General features: G+C 41.4%; 1 pseudogene; it reads right to left on the bottom strand.

Annotated features, from left to right (window-relative positions):
• Window positions 1-17921, bottom strand: part of LOC149217980 ((-)-beta-pinene synthase 1, chloroplastic-like) — a 41973-nt pseudogene extending 24052 nt beyond the window's left edge.
• Between the last annotated feature and the right edge of the window lie 346 nt (window positions 17922-18267).

The following is an 18267-nucleotide window of genomic DNA, read 5'->3' as shown; positions in this document are numbered from 1 at the left end:
TTTCTAGTGGGTTTGGCACCTCTATGACAGATTTTTTTTCTTCAATAGTTAATGATTATACACTATCTTCTATAATAAAAAAATAAATCTTTTCTCTAAAACTCTTTGTTCAACACTATTTAATACCAAATTAGAAAGTAACGCTATTTAATACCAATTATAAAATAAGTTGTGAGCTATATTAAATTTTTTTATTATATTTAGTTTATTAAAATTACAATAATTTAAATTTTTTATTATAACAAAAAATAAAAAATATATAATAGAGTATATCAAAAGTAACTATAAAATTCAAACAAAATTCATTTCTCTTATATTAAAAATATAATTTCAACATTGTAATATTAACTCTTATTAAATATGTAATTATTTAAGTTTATTACTACTTGTAATCTGTTGCGATCCCCTCACACTCCACGGCTTTCAATGAAAAACTCAAGAATTACAGCTACAAATTTAACGACATAATGACACAGTTTTATATAACGACTTGCATATCAATACTGTAAATCTGGGAGAAGGTTATGGGAAACAATAACCACTGAGATACATGCAACTGTGTTAAAATTTACAACTTTTAACAGTAAAATGATATCTTACCCACAACATAGCTTGAATAGTAAAATCATAGACCTAAGTTAGCTAACCTAAACAGAGTATCAACTTCTTGTAAATTCTAGATTTGGTTATAAAGGCACAGGTTCAAGGAGGGTTCTCATCACCAAACTCTTTGTTTCAATGCTAGAAACATTGTAGCCATCTTGGTATTTGTATCCGTAATGGAAAGCTCTAGTAATGTGAAAAGTTATTTTCTTGGAAGAAATGGGCACACTGCTGTCGGGTTTGAGAAGCTCCCAATTTAATTCTTTAAATACGCCACTGATCATCATGTTGAGATGATTAAGAGCATCTTCCTCTATTGCTCCAGGATTGTCTTTCATATAACAAGATATACACGAGGTTTCTTCTCCACGAGCCCTGTTGTAAGGACTTGCGGTTCTTACCACGACCACCAATGCGAAGTGTGACGAGTTGGCTAAGGCGACCAAGCACGCGAGTTAACAAAATGGCAAAATGAACACTTGGGAGCGTGCATGCGAAGTGTTGGAGCGAGTCATGTATTTATACAGGATGAGCTGGTGGGTTCATACGAATAAGCCGACGGTGGAGGATTAATAATTTGGGCGTTGGTTAGATAGGCCGACCGAAGGAATTAACAAACGAAGGCATCAGCTGGACAATAGAAATGCAGGTCAGTCATGGGTGGCACGACCGCCCATGGAGCATATATATTATGCGCGTGGATGGGGAGCAAACGACACATTCGAACTCGATCATTCATTCAAGGAATGTGAAGGAGCCTACGGTGACAAGGAAAAAGTGTGAAGAAGTGTTAAGAGGTCGATCAAAGGCGTAGATCTATGTGCTCACTCAAGGGAAGAGCTACATGGTGACATCGTATAGGTTTCAGTTATCGGGTGAGGGTGCGAGTGAAGATGCCTGCTGTTCGGTTGGAGGGTGGGTGGTGACTCGGGTGAGGTCGCCCGCTCGGCGCACAAGTGTATGCGGTGGAGACTAGGGTGAGGTCACCATCAGGTGAAATGAAGGTGACTCGGGTGACTCGGGTAGGTCGCCCGCCTGTCGTGCAAGAGGAAATGCGGGGTGACTCAGGGGAGGTCGCCTGCCTGTCGTGCAGTGGTAAACGAAGTTCGGTTGAGGAGTGCGGTTGGCAGCTCGTGTGAGGGTGCGCTCGCCCAACTCGGGCAAGGAACTCGGTTGACACACGGTGGTGTGGCAAGTTGTAAATTTGGCTAAGTATGAAACTTGGTGTTTCCAAGTATACTTGTAAATATTGAAAAGTTGATTAATATAATGTATTCGAGCAGGCTCATTGTTCATGGAGTTGCATCTCCCTTTATACTGTGCAATTGTCTTGTTAATTGTAATTGTTGTGGATAATGAATGTGCATGGGTGTTCATTGGTATAAAGGAATAATAATAATACTTAGTTGAGAAACACAAACTAAGTAGACAAGTGGTTAGGCGTAGTCCATGAATGCTTGTGGGACACCAAACCTAGTTATAATATGATTGAATATGAAAACTGTAGCTATTTTGCCGCTTGCGTCGAATGTGGGCATCGCCTCGGCCCATTTAGTAAAATAATCAACTGCGAGGATGATATACGCATGCCCCCCGGCCGAGTGAGGGTTACAAGTAATAAAATCGATACCCCATTTGGCGAATGGACCAACGGCAATTATAGGGTGGAGAGGAGCAGGTGGTGCGCGCATCTTGCGATCAAACACTTGACAGTTGTGGCACTTCCGGACTGCAATGATACAATCTTTAAACATAGACGACCAGAAATAGCCAGCGCGCAACACCTTCTGAGCTGTGGCATACCCAGACATATGACCGCCACACGCTCCAGAGTGACAATCATTCAAAACCTTCTCAGCCTCTTCATGAGTTAAACAATGTCGAAAAACTAAGTCTGCCCCCCGGCGATAAAGTGTATCTCCAATAATTTTGTATTGCTGGGATTGAAACCGAATTTTTCGACGTTCGGCCTTTGAAGCTTCAGGCCAAAAGGTTTGGGTTTGGAGATAGATGATTATATCCCCGTACCACGGATCTACAGTACTGATAAGAAACAAAGATTCGTCCGCAATGGACTCCTCTGCCACAGTTTCTGTGTCAGCACACGGGAAATCACACATCAATTCCGCAAAAACTAAGGATTTCTTAGACTTGGACTTCTCGAACTCCAAGTCGAACTCTTGCAGGATAACGATCCATTTAGAGTACTTGCCCCCTAGCAGTTGTTTTGTCAAAATATAAATCATAGGGTTGCAATTCGAAATAACTGTAGTTTTACGGAGAAGAATGTAGTGACGAAAATGCTGGACAGCTTGAACAGCTGCCAGGGCCAATTTCTCCACATGCGAATATTTTAACTCAGTGGGATTTAAGGTCCTACTAAGATAATATATCACATGTTCCGCTCCGAATTCATCTTCTTGAACTAACACCATTCCAATGGTGGAATGCAAAGCTGCGAGGTATAAGAGGTAGTCCTGGTTGTAGTTGGGAGGATGCAACAACGGTGCATGGGTCAACGCGTGTTTAAGTGCATCAAAAGATTGTTGGGCAATCTCGTCCCAAAAGAATTGAGCGTTCTGTTTCAACAACCGTGTAAAACCTTTAGTGACCTCGGCGTAGTTTGGGATGAATCGGCGAAAAAAGTTCGCTTTCCCTTGCAAACTTTGGAGTTGGCGCAAACTCGAAGGAGGAGGCAATTTGATGATAGCTTCGACCTTCGAGGGATCGACGCGAATTCTGGCTTTTGAAACAACAAATCCCAGCAATCGACCTGTTTCTATACAGAAAACACACTTGTGGGGATTCAACCGAATTCGATAATGCCTACACCTCATAAAGATTGCTCGTAGGTGGACAATGTGATCAGCTCGATGTAAAGAATGAGCAGGCAAATCATCGAGGTACGGTTGCACAATGTGCTTGATGTCATGAAATGCGTAAGACATCGCCCGTTGAAAAGTGGCCCCGGCATTCTTAAGCCCAAAAGGTAATTTGCAATAAGCAAATGTCCCCCATGGACAAATGAATGTCGTTTTTGGTTGGTCGACAGGTAGAATATTGATTTGATTATAGCCCGAAAAACCATCCATAAAGGAAAACATTTCACTTCCGGCACAATCATCAATAATTTGATCGATATAAGGCGTAGGATAGTTGTCTTTTGGACAAGCTCGATTTATATCCCTATAGTCAATACAGATTCTTATTGTTCCTTGTTTCTTGTTGACCGGAACAATATTCGATACCCAATCCGTTAACGGGATCGGATATATGAAACCTGCTTTCAACAGCTTTTCGACTTCTGCTTTAATCGCAGCCGCTTTCCGAGGGTGAATCTGACGCAACCGTTGCCGAACGGGTTTAGCATCCGGGTAGGTTTTTATTTCATGAACAACAATGGCAGGATCGATTCCCGGCATTTCCTCGTAAGACCAGGCAAACACATCGCGGAATTCTTGGAATAGGGCCTTGTAAGTTTGGATTTCATCTTCTGTACATGCGGCACCTATATGAATGATCTCCTCAATTCCGGGCTTCACTGAAATATCAATGGGAATAGTACGAGAAATATTCCCTAAATTCAACTCTGAATCAGTATGTTTCGTTGGATCCTGAGCGTCTTTGACATATTCAGCGGTAAATATAGATGAAAAATCATTTTCAAATGCATCATCCTTAGGTAAAAACGAAGATCTGTGATGGAGATCTTCCCACGGTAGATCGTCTACACTTAGGATTTCGCGAAGTTGCTCGTCAGATGACACGACTTCGGGAAACGCTATCCGTTCTAAGGTTGAGGAGAAAAGTGATTCTTCACTGACCACATTCATTTGGTCGACTTGGGTTGAACGCGAGTTGGTAAAAGACATGACAGCTTCATAAGCAATTTCATATGGACTCAAAGGCATATCATCACCGAATGAGTCTATCTCAGATTCAGATGGGATAATCCAAGGATCATCATAAATAATGTTTTCTGATGTAATCATATGAATTGTTGCAAATGAAGGGTCTGCGTTGGTTGGAGGGAAAGGAAAAGTTCCCAGTAAACCGGAATCTTTAACTAAACCTACGCCAACGTCCCTATAAGGGATTGTCGTCTTACCGACATGCTGGATACTCTCTGAAGAGGCTGGGTCGGATGAAAAGTATGTCAGCTGATCAATAGTCACGATCTTACTGTTATATGGAAACTTAATTACTCTGAAGACCGATGAAACGACCGCTGTCATAGCATATGACCAACTTCGACCCAAAAGAAGGTTGTAGTCTAGAGGGGCATCAACCACTTCCACATCCAGACTAACGGTTTTACCTTCTACCCCTATAGGCAATTCCTGTAGAATACCACGGACGGAACCCACGGCCATCAAAGGCCTTAAGGATGGTGGGGGATTGGTTCAGTGAAGGAGAACCAAGAGATCTCCAACATTGAATCGACATAATACACGTAGAGGCTCCTTCATCAATCACAGTCCGATGAATAGGCCTGTTTTTGACTATCACTGGAATTTGGAAAGCCATTTGATGGGGGAGACGCGGTGTACTATTTTCTAGATCGAAGATTATCAGGTTCGAGTCCTGAACATCAACAGCTCCGATAGCCGACAAAAGTAATTTTCGTTGTGCTGGGCATGATTGCAGCACTTCTAACGCCGACATTGCTGAGGGTGAAACAGCTAAGTCCTCAACAATGTTGTAATTCTGGGCTGCTCTCGCATGTGGATTGAAAGCAGACCTTCGAAGTACACCCTTGGCGGGCGGTTTAATTACTAAGTCTGGGTTAGGTTTTTCGATCTGTAGTGGATCGGAACCAGGAGCTGAGGTTGATGGGTTAGAATGAGAAGATTCTGCTTCCTTACCATCAACAGGAGCCTTACTACCATAATCTTGCGATCGAGTCGCAATCCTCACATGAGACATCATCAAAATGGGTTCTTCACTGGCATTCGAGGAAGAACCTATCATCTTATTCTCCTGCTCCGGAAATGGATTTTTTAACACAGCAGGAGTGGGAGAACCTTTGACTATTTTCACAACCTCGGCCCGATGAGGGCAATCTCTCGTAAAATGATCCTCTTCACAAATAAGACAAGGATATCGAGGTTTGCGTTTTTCGTCATTGGTTTCTGACTTTTCCGTTTTCTCCTTCGGAGCCTTGTCTGCTTTAGCCTTCTTCTTTCCTTTCTTCTTTCCACCATTTTTTTATTTGGCCGTAGATGACTCTACAGCGTGAATATCGGCGGTAAGTTCAGGAGAAAACTCTCCTGTCGGAGAATCAGGCAAAGTGATAATAGGAGTAGTTGAAGCCTTGGAAGACTTCTTCTTGCTCTTTGTATTCACGATACCAATCATACCATCAGCGGCATGAGATCCCGAAGGAGCAGCAGCGATTTGATTTGATTTTGGAAGATCCGGAATCTTCTCGTGTAACGTACCCGACTGAGTATAAACTAAGTCAAGGTATTGCGCCTGAGCAATGACTTGCTCCTCAGTAACTACTCCGGCCTTAGCTACATCTTCAGTAATCTTCGGTAATAATGATTTGACAAACCATTCAGCTAAGATTTGGTCTGGGATAAAAACTTTCACTAACCTTCTTCGACGTCTCCACTCATGAATGTGATAAGAAATATACGTGGACGTCGATTGTTTTAGTGAAGTTAATAACTCCGTGCCGTTATCGTATCTGACCGGCAACTGAAAGTGAGTTAGGAACGAGGTAGCTAACTGGCTGAAATTGTAAAAAGAGGCCCGTGGTAACTCAATGTACCACTTGGCTGCGAGACCAATGAGTGTACGCTGGAAAAGACGTAAGCGGATCGAATCATCCGAGATAGAATTTGAAGCACACCAGAGGTGGTAAGTCATCACATGATTGGACGGATCCTCTCCAGACTTACCTTCAAACTTGGGTATATCACTGGGCAACTTATTTGGCATTGGCGGCCAGAACGGAAGATATTGAATTGGATCATTCGTTAGGCGCGTCAAGTCTGGTAAATCCAAAGTTGCGATAAATGGTAACTGCCGGTTAGGATCTCTAAAACTCTGGGTCACAAGACTAGTCCCAGGAGGAGGATATCCAGGATAACTAGGAACAGGAATCGCATTAGGGATATTATATCCTCCTGGAAAACCAGGATTAACCGGACCGTACTGGGGTTGTTGAGGTTGTTGATAAGTGTACCCAGGATACGGTTGATACTGGTAAACCGGCTGTTGGACAGCTTGCCCATGTTGGTACTATCCCTGGTACGGAGGTTGAACAAATTGAGGTTGAGTAGTGACAACCGTACTTATACCAGGCTGACCTACAGGCATCTGGACCGTGGTTTGAATCGTAGATCCAGACAACGGTAAAGATGTCTGAGGCGTGGTTACAGAGACAGTAGAAACTGGAGCTGTCGATACTCCAGAAGTAAGTGTGGCAGATGTAGCGGTAGTTGCAGCAGCCGTTTGAGATGGAGTACTAGGTGCAATTGGTGGCTGAGTAACTACCGAAGTTACAGAAGTTTGAACATTTGACTGGACAGGTTGCGGTTGTTGGGGTGGACCAGAAACTACGGGGTGTCCAGCTTGAGGTACCAACTGTATACTTGGCTGCAACACCTGTTGACCCTGTGATGGATCCCACACTAACATTCCAGGGTATTGACCCGTAACAGGTTGAGGATACTGAGATCCATAACCGGATTGAGGATAGGATTGATAATTGTAAGGTGCAGTTCCCATACTTGGAACATATGACTGACCTTGAGGCGGTTGATAACTTTGACTCGAGTATTGACCTTGAGGTTGATAACTGATAATACTGTTACTGACCTTGACCTTGACCTTGAGGTTGGTACCCTTGAGGTTGATACCCTTGGGGTTGCCATCCTTGAGGTTTCCATCCTTGAGGTTGATATTGATACTGAGGTTGACCCTGGGGTACATATTGAGGCTGGGGTTGACCTTGAGGCATGTATTGCACCATAGGCGCATACTGACCTTGAGGTTGCCACCCAGACACGATTTGTGTACCTTGAGGTTGCCCCCCAGGCGTTAACTGAGGCTGCCCCCCAGGCGGTAATTGGCCACCTTGAGGTTGGGAAACGGGAATTGAACCTGACATCATGTAAATGTCTCCTACACCCAATGGTATATTACCACTGTTTCCAGCTAATAACCCATGATCAACGGGTTGAGGAGATGCCCCCGCAAAGGTACCAGAAAGTGATTGATACCCGGTGGGAACAGAAGGACCGCCGTGCAAGAAAGATTCAGGACTTTGAGTAAACACGGACGACTGACCAGACATATTTACAGGAGTATAAATACCTCCAGGTGGAAAAGGAGTACGAGGTGTAGAAAAACCTACCCCTGAGTTGTCTAAATAATTGGTTAACGAAAGGTACCAAGTAGTACTTCTAGGAGGACTGTAAAAGATGGATTCACGCTCCCTTAGATCAATAGTAAGTTGACCTTCAAGATTAGAGACGCCTATTTCTTCCTCTGGAGCAAGTTCTTCTATAGCAATCAACCCAGTAGGAAGATTTTCGGTGATAACTCGTTCTATTCTCGGTGAATCTGGAACACTAGAAGTCGGAGTAACAGGTTCAGATATTTCAGGTTCTTCGCCTGTATCACTAGCAGACGAAAAACTACCAACAAGTTCAGAAACTATAACAGCTTCGGGATTATAACCTGTCTCTAAGCCTTGGTAATCTGAATGGACTACCAAGGAAGATTCTCCTTCTTCAGGTGAACCTACTCTACTGCCACTAGGAGGAGTTACAAGGACCTTTAAACCTTCTAGATTACCCGGGTCGTCTCGAGGAGGTGATCCCCTAAGTCTACGGGATCTTCTCAACAATTCGGCCACAGAAACAACTTCAGGAGACTGGCCCCGAAGTCTACGGGACTGTCTCGGTAATTCCGCCACAGCTAAAAACTTTTAACTACTACACATGAAAACAAAGTAAAATTTCAAATCAAACCACCTAAAGTCTCTAAAGAACCAAACAAATTTGAATCACATGCCTAAAGAATCTAGGGCGTCAAACCAAGCACAAACAGTAGCCTTCCAGACCGAAAGTGCTAGTTGGTGATGAAACCCAACATCGTCGGATTCAATACAGAAGTGGCGGGTGGAACAGTTACCCCGACAACTTGCTTAATGAATAGACTGGACCAAGTTCCTCCACTTTAACCGTCTCGAGTGAAGTGAACCCCCCAGAAAATCCAAGTGAGTCTAGCCGACGTCTGCTCCAGGTATAGTGGGATCTTCCCTCCACCATCACCTCGGTAGAATCCTAAAGATAATGGTCACTAAGGTTACCAACCACAACAAATGCACCTGGGGGAACAGTCTAAACTCTGACAGCACGCAAGGGCAGAGTATCAAGCTCAATCCCCTTGCCGGCTCCTTGACAATAATCCAAGGTTTACCGACAAGTGACCCCTGGCTCCTCGACAATGGTTAATCCGAGGTTTACCGTTTGTAATACGTGCGTGTCTGGCGTCATTCCCAACGAGGGGGGATTGATCCCCTCACTGGTTCGGACACGAGCTCGTGCTTCTCCTTTAAGAGGAGCTTTCCCAGAGTACAAATGAGACAATTGGATTTATTCTATCACAAGATAAGCTACTTGTTTGGTTTTGTTTTCTTGGAGAGTTAATTACTCACCTACTCCAAGACACTAGCCTGATCTAAATTGGTGTTTCAGAGCCCTAGTAAATAAAAGTTACTACGTTGATTTTACTTTAAGCGTTAATTTTATGGTTTTTCTTAAAGACAAAAGGTAGCGGAAGTGAAACCAATGGTGTATAGACTCGACTCAAACCACTACAAAGATGCACCTAAGATGATTTACGCTACTTTTCCTTTTTTCAATGAAATTCTTAACTAAGAGAGTTGAGAGATGCAAATTTTATAGAAAACAACTTTCTTAATAAAGACAATCAAAGAAACAATTCTCTTTATCTTTTCAAGCATACAAACATGACCACTCTTTACGTGCACGAAAAACTCTTTTTCTTTCAAAACTTTTCAAAGCTACTTGAAACAAAACTTTTCAAAGGAGATGTTTTTGTATTTTCTCTTTTTAATAAAGCATATAAATCTATTGTAACGAAAATCAATCTTAAAAGCTATAAAAACTATGAAAACTTGACTCACAAGCAAAACGAAAAGGAAATTACTCTAAGCAAACCTAACGAGGCAAAAGCCTACAAAGATGATTCTAGGTTGTTTTACTTGACCAAAATCAAATCAAGGACCAGCTAATGCAGAATCAAAAGACTAGTCAAAACAAAATTCAAATCTTTTTGTTCTTTTTGTAAAATGGAATTCAAGACTTAATCAACAAGTCCTTCGAAATTTGCCAAAGAGACAACTCAATGGTAAGTTGCTCACACAGGTAGACTTTATGACAGGTCTGACTTCTAAGAATGTTGACAAAACCAGAGAGATCTAAGGCTTGACAACTTCTACCGCCAAAGTCACTACAAGACCTATTCAAAAATCAAACCCTAGGGCTTAAACTTCTATGAAATCCACTAAAACACTCAATGCTATCGAAACAAGTTCAGGTGAAGATCTTTGACAAGAGACTAATGAATCTGGGCAGTAAAAACTAAGAAAAAGCAAAATCTAAGAGAAAAAATGCAAAAAATGGAATTTTCTCAAATTTTAGCAGGGGACGCAGGCAACCCGTTAAAACAGGTGCGGGCCCGCTCTGTGTACACAGTGACAGTGCATCCAGGGACACATTGTGCAATGCTCAGAGGGTGTGTCCTACTGGAAAATTCAAGAAAAACTAAAAAGAATCTAACTCTAAGCTAACCCACCCAAAAACAAAGTCACAGAGCCAAAAACCTGAAAAATAAACCAATTTTCTCAGAGCAAAGTTCATACAAAGGAAAAGACTTTCACATTAATGGAGTCCCCAGTGGAGTCGCCAATTTTTCAGGCAGAAAGAGTCGATTGTGCGGACACAACCAACCTCCCTAGGAGCCTAAGACTCTCTAGTGACAAACAAGACAAAGAAGAGCAATCCTTCTCTAAACATGCATTTACTATATGGGAAATCAAGTGTTTAGATCCTACCTGTAATCCAACGCTGTTGTAGCAGTCCAGCTCCTCTGATCCGGATGAGCTCCTCCTTCACTTTGAAACCTGCATACACTAACAATCAAACGATTAAATAGCACTTGAAAATCTCATAGAATAAAACATATTTAACACATAGACCAAGGAGTACATGAAACAACTCATAAATAACAAGTTATTGAGAAGAATGGACTCATTTGCATTAATAGGTAACAAAAGGAACAAATACAACCTGAGCCTTGGTGTTGTGCAAGTCCCTCCCAGGGTCCATCAAGAGTTCTCCTTTAATTTGACAAAGCTCACCCACTTCCAAATAGAACAAGCAAAGATGGCAATCTCTCCTCACAAGCTTCTAAATGGGGGTCCTAATTCCAGCAACATCTACCCATAGAAATGTATAGCTTCCAACCTCTTCTCCTTCTGGCCCAATGCCTGTATTTATAGTGCTCAAGAGGAAGTTAATCAGGTCCACCATCAATGGGATAATCCCCTCTTTGGATGGGATAGCTCCCTTATTGATGGGATAAGTTCCTCTTTGGTAGGAGTGCATGAACCATCTGGAGGCGCTCAATACATGTCGAACAACCTTCTAGAATGCTCTAGAAATGACCACAAGTAACTTTTTAAAGATGAAACTTGCGCATTTTAACCTTTACAGGGGGACGCACCTGTCCCTTTACATACAGAGCGTCCAAAGACGCAGCTTTTGTGAACATTGGGTGCGTCTCCGCAGGTAAGGTTGAGAGAACCTGCGTCCCCAGAGATAAATACATTTATAAAGACTTTCTCTCTTTTTGGAGTTTGACATGGAGAGCAGAGGCATAAGACTTGCCTAAGAGGATAGCATGACTGTTGATTGAGCCATACTAACTGTAAATAGTCATGGTGACATTTTTTAGTGTAACAAGGCTCATTGTTCAGGGAGTTGCATCTCCCTTTATACTGTGCAATTGTCTTGTTAATTGTAATTGTTGTGGATAATGAATGTGCATGGGTGTTCATTGGTATAAAGGAATAATAATAATACTTAGTTGAGAAACACAAACTAAGTAGACAAGTGGTTAGGCGTAGTCCATGAACATAACTATTGGTGAAAAGAAAGTGTTCGGTGGTGCCGCACCTCGCTATAAGCGGTTGAAAGACTACCGCAGGTGTAGGGGCATGATAGGTGGTATCAGAGCAGGTCTGCAGGACCGATGTTGGTGGATGATAGCTAGGATCAAGAGCAAGGTTTTCTCGTGACGAAGTGACAGTGGAAACAAGTACTTGCAGATGAAGGAAGTTGGTTTCACACAAGTGAAACAAGAACTAGTTTAGTTTGCAGGGTACAGGTGAAGCTGGTGAATGTGGAGAACGTTGAAATGGTAAAGGTGGTAGATGAACCTATGGAAGGTGAATCTAGCCATAATACAGGTGAAGTCCTCCAGTACAAAGTGTTGGAACAGGTGAGTAGATGGAGTTCTGACTGGGTTTCGATGAAGGCTGAGAATATGAAGATTCGGGAAAGCTGTTCGAAGCTGAGGAAGGAACTTGAAGAACTCAAGTACCAATACGGAAGTACGATGGATGGTGAACTCAGGGAACTTGACAAGGAGATCTGATAGAATGGTCTTGATCTTCAAGAGCTCTTGGATGAAAGAGCCCGGTTAAGGAAGAAAAGTGCCATGGTGGAGACCGAAATCAAGTAACTTGAGGAGGAGATAAAGAAGAAACTTCTTGGTAAGAAAGTTGTTGTAATTGAGCAGGATGAGCTCAACTACATTGACAGGCTGGGGACTCTACCATAACAATCCAGAGGATGTTTAGAACCTTAGTTCTATGAAGGTATTCAGTGGGCACTTGGTTGGTGCACTTAAGCAGGATGTGATGGAGGACAAGCTTGAAGGAAATCAAGTTGAGCCAGGATCGAATTTCTTAGAAGAGCCAAGTAAGGAAGTGAAGTACCTTAGGAGGAATGTCAAATTGGAGCACAAGCCAATGGAAACTTCTGACGCTGATTTTTTTAAGAAGGTTGCTGATGTGAGACACAAGAGAAAGCCGACAGAAGGAGGTGATGCCTTAAAGCTGAGTTTTGTGTAGGTGACCGTGAAAGGCAATAGATTTGTAGCTTTGGTGGATATGGGGGCTACTCATAGCTTCTTGAGTAAGAAGGTAGTAAATTATTTTGGGAAGAAAGCTGAAATGGAGAGGGAGTGGAGTGCTTTCAAAGCAGCCAACTCTACCGTGAAAGTTGTTACTGGTGTGATGGAGAAGACTCAGGTGAGAGTGGGATTGTGGTTTGGAAAGTTGGACTTGAGGATCGTGGACATGGATGATCATTCTATGGTGCTGGGGCAAGATTTCATGAAGCTTGCACAAGCCATACCAATGGTGGACCGGGACACTCTCTTCATCACAGCTGGAGGAAGAACTATGTTGGTTCCGATGAATAGAAGGAGTTGCTTGGGGTATAGACTGAGGATGAATTCTATGACTTCGTATCCCAAATATCCGAATGTGAAGCATGAGGATGTGGAGCAAAGAGGACTTGGGAGTATCACTCAAACAATGAAGGAAGAGAAGTTGATTGACTTCGTTGCAAGAGCGAGGAAGAAGGAAGGAAGTGAGAGGACAATCTCACGAATCATGGAGCACTTGACAGAGACATCTTCTACTGATGATCTTCACAATGGAGTTGCAAAGGAAGGGAGTCTGAGTACTACTTCAGAAGAAGTGGTTGGAGAGGATTATGCAGGTAGAGATCCGGCTGGTATAGTGGACTTTTGTAGATATGCTATGGGCATATATGACTTTCAGTTGACAAAGGACAAGCTAGGTGAGCTTGGGTGCACATGTGAGGAGGTTGAGGCTGTGCATAGATATTTGAGGACACAGTATCAATCTGATACATGGGTGGATGAGAGTCAGGGAGGAAACTTCCTGGCCCTCCTTTCTCTATAAACAATCTTGGAGATGGGTTGGTGTAGGGACCTTGAGTGGAAGGGGCTGCACCACCTTGACAAGGGGCCTTGGGGAGGCTTCTTTATGACAGATTTGCAGACTTGGATGCGGATGATCAGATGTTTGGGTGAGAGCACTTGGTTGGGCATCATGGACAACTAGAGTCATGGACATTAGGTTGGAGACATGGAGCATGAGTATGCAGGGACATGATGCAGGAGCATGTATAGAGGTGTCACTCATGGACATTCTATGGGAATGCCGAGGCAGAGATGTTGTGCAGATGTTGATATGACAGGGAGATGTTTTGTATGAGCCGATGGAGAGGTTGTACACTTCTTGTACAACAAGACCATGGACTGAACATGTTGCAGATAGGATGGAGTTTCCATGGACCTGAGCATGGGATTGAGAGCAGACTTTGATGAGTTTGAGATGTAGCAGAAGTCAGGAAAAGACTGATGATGGCATAAGGATGTGCATTCTTGTGGTTTGGGCGTATGGTTGGATTGGCTACGCAACTAGTTCGAGCCTTGTGTGCCTCCATAGACATTTCATTGATAGTGTTGTAAACCATCATGTAAATTCCTTTCATATATTGTGGAAGGCAATCTGTGGCAAACGGATCCCATTTGGTAATTATACACACAAATATTGGCTAAGTGGGAAAATGCAGAAGCAAGCAAATATTCTTCTAAAATTCTTTGGATTCATCGTCACCACCTCTTAATTGCGGCTGTGAAAAGTTTTAGCTCGTCAACTGTTCGAAAGAGGTCATACATATCATTGAGAACAGTGATAATATGACACGCTTTCTCAAAGCCAAGTTTGAATCCAGAATGTTGAGCCTCAAACGCGATGCAGGAAGCCAAAGTGTAGTACTCCACGTGGCGATGTCGAGTGAAGGTAATCTGAGGTGAACTTGAATCATTCCACCATCTGCACATGCAAATTTCATGGATTTTACTTTATTGGACTACTAAATCCATTTCTTATTTTCCATTGTAAGGAAGATATTTATCCACACATTTCGCATCACCTCAAGAGGGACTCTAACTCTGTCTTCTGTATGGATTGAAAGATGTTGAACTCCAGTTTCACTCATTCAATTACAAATATTACACACACACACATATGATTGGAACTAGATCCAACTAATTCTAAATTAGGAGATTATGATTGAGAGAATATCTGGACAATATCCAACAACCTAATCCAAACCAAAACTTAGAATAATTATCATAAGTGAATTTACGTTTTAATCATAAGTTTTTTGTTTCTTCAATCACTTTATATAATATATATATAGTTGACATTGAAATATTTTCAATTACTTTTTTTCTTTGCACATTGAAATATTTGATTATATTAAATTATTAAGTTCAGATTTGTATTTTTTCTTTAATTTTACCTCTATATATATGAAGTTGATATGAATATATTAGTTAACATGAATATTAAAATAATATATATATATATATATATATATATATATATATATATATATATATATATATATATATATATATATATATATATATATATATATATATATATATATATATATATATATATATATATATATATATATATCTTCTATGTGGTTCATTCATGATTTGCATTAGGAAGTTGCCTCAACCACATAGCTTGACCCCAAGAATGCCGAGAGAATTGAACCCTTAACCTCTCAATAACAAAGGTTCTTTAACTACATGGGCTCATTCAATTGAGCTAACTCTCAGAGTGATATATATTTGTTTTTTTTATTATATTTGGTATTGACATAAAAATTAATTTCACACCATAATTTATTTTTTTTCACTCATTTAATTACAAGTATGATACATATATATACTTGGAACTAGATCCAACTAATTATAAATTAGGTTATTATGGTTAAAAGAATATCTCAACAATATCTAACAACCCAATCCATCCCAACACACTAATTCTAATAATGTAAGCATTAAGCCTAACACCCTACCTTAATGCTTACATTACAAAGAACAATATTGAAGTCACATTAACATATTTCACATTGATATTTTTGTCTAGACTGATATTCATTATTAGTTCTATCCATTCTCGAATCTCATAGACTTCGCTCTTTCTTTAACCACCAACTTTGAGCTACCACTTGATCCATTTAAGAGACAACTGCTTCTGACCATTGTTGATGTATTTGTAAGACTGTCAATTCTTAACTACCCCAAGAAATAGCCTTGATACTGAATCACTCTATGGACATACTTGCATCCCAACTGTATGCATCGAAATAAATACTTCCATTTATATAGGTAAGCAATCTAGATACTGACTATATTCAAAAGTTAATGATACAACTCAACACTTTTTGATATACACAAACTTACATACACACAAAGATAACCTATAATTGTTGATATTGAAGCACCAAAGAACAACAAGGTCCATCAACATATAACAAACTGTAGACATAACCAAATTATCTATATGTTCTCTTGGCACATAAGAATGGTGAGAAAAACTAATTCAAATTAAGTTAGTCTAGTCTATATGATTGGTTCTTCATATTTCACAACCAGACTAAAAAGTGAGAAAACAAAATTCTTAACAAAGAAGGAAACAAATCCCATGACAATAAAACCAATCAACTACTCTCCTCCAAATATAAGCTCTTTTCGTTGGCTCAGGTTCAATTTTCTGTGTGTTCTACTTGAGAATCTCCAATTTTTTTCGAGCCAAATCTAATCACAAGGGTAAGAAATCAGGCCTTGAGGGATTTTCGGTACCATGGAAGATGGCTCCCCAAATCTCTATAAAGGCCTTGACGAGAATTTAATGAGAGAAAACATTGCAAAAGCTTCTCCAGATCAATGGGATGGAAAATAGGCTTCTCCATAATTTGATCGAAAGCCCACATTTTGGACACATGTTGTATGTTGAAACCACTAGACTTGGCACCACCAATATCCCCACACCACTATGAACAACTTGTGATTGGGTGTAGAAATGGCTAAACCGCATCAAGATTATATACAAAGAAAGGGTGCATGGGAACACTTTGTTGTCCAAGCTTTTGTTGATCACTCACCACCGAGATTTGAGTGAGGTGATGAAGCGGAGCTTGTCGAATATGAACAACTGCAACAAATCCACTTTATCATTTCCATTATTGAGAACGAAAACATCCTTCTAGACATTGGAGAGCACAAAGAGCCTCTCCTTCCAAATGAAAAAGCTCTTAAAATGGGAGATTGTAGTGTTCATTCCTTCCACAGAAGATGGTATTGGGTTCATTCCTTTATACAATTGACCACACCCAATTATTATGTAGTCTCAACAATTGAATTCAACTAGCTTGTTTCCCGAGAGCCCTACATGACAATCCATACTGATTGAAATGCACAAATTAGACCAAAAGACTAATGCAATTCGCTCACCATATTTTTTTTTTTTGTAAATAAGATAAAATATATTACTTGAGGAACTGACAGATTACAAAATTTGGGTTGTGTGGGAAAGAGAACCTGACACAAGACCCAATCAAAATACTAGTGATGGTCATAACATTGTCTTTTTTACAGTACAAACATGACAAAAGAGGGATCTAAGTACAAAGGTGGAAACCGAGAGGTGCTCTCTTTACAACATTCTCAGAATTGAGAGTATAGAAGCCAATAAAGGAGAAGAAAGCCTTATCGCGGCCGACCACACAAATTTTGTTTTCCTCCACGATAGAAAGCCTTTCACAGAGGAAGAAGAACAGGGAAGGAAACTGACAACATCACTCCTGGTTGGTGGTGACCCGATCCTCATCCAGATGAATGAGAGTCTCCTCAGAGCTTCCCTCCTACTACGCGGTGATGATCTGTCGACTCGTGGAGGACCCAACGTGATCTTTCTTGATGCTCGGGGATCGTTCAGTAGTTGAATGGACCTTCACTGTCAACTTCTTCTTAATAAAAGTATAATTCTGAGCGTCTAGAGTGATGAATCTGCAGTGGTGGATGGCTTCTGCATACATTACAAACTTATCAGTGAGTCGATAAATATTTGTTTCCAGAGCCTTGGTGCGCTCCTCTTGTTCCTGAATTGCAAGCCCCATGATGGTATTAATTTTCCACCATGTTTCGATAGTACGCACGTAGAGGTTTTCACGTGCCCAGGTGAAAGCAGGGTCTGGAATCCAAGCAAATTCGGCGTCGACCTCCTTAGTGGTGACCTCTCTATGGAGAACATTTGCTTGGGCTTCTAAATCTAAAATTCGCTGTTGAGTTTTTGGATTAACTGTCACCATGTAGCACAGAGCTACGCTCCTAGCAGATGTCTCTGCATGAGTGGTAGGGGCCGGGCCCAGGGACTATTAGTGGGAGGCTGTGCGACTACGCGCACCCCCCCAACTTGGACCAGGGGTGGAGCAATTCCTTGAGGCCATGAGAGAAGAAGAAGGACTGGAGAGTGGGGGGAATGAGAGAGAAAGGGACCCACTGAGAGGGGAAAAAGCAGAGAGAAGAATGAGGGGGAGAAGGGGGAAGGGTGAATTTATAGAAGCTGGGAGAAGGAGGGAGGCTGGAATGAGGGAGAGGGGGTGGGAAAGGGAAGCATGCAAGGGGTGGTGGAGGAATGACAAAGCAGAGAGGATG

The sequence above is a fragment of the Pinus tabuliformis genome, chromosome Q (genome assembly GCF_031772625.1).
Source record: "Pinus tabuliformis cultivar Carrire ecotype Pingquan chromosome Q, CPIR1, whole genome shotgun sequence".
NCBI classification, from domain to species: Eukaryota; Viridiplantae; Streptophyta; class Pinopsida; order Pinales; family Pinaceae; genus Pinus; species Pinus tabuliformis.
The sequence above is the reverse complement of the archived record's forward strand: the minus strand, read 5'-3'. Positions and strand labels throughout refer to the sequence as shown.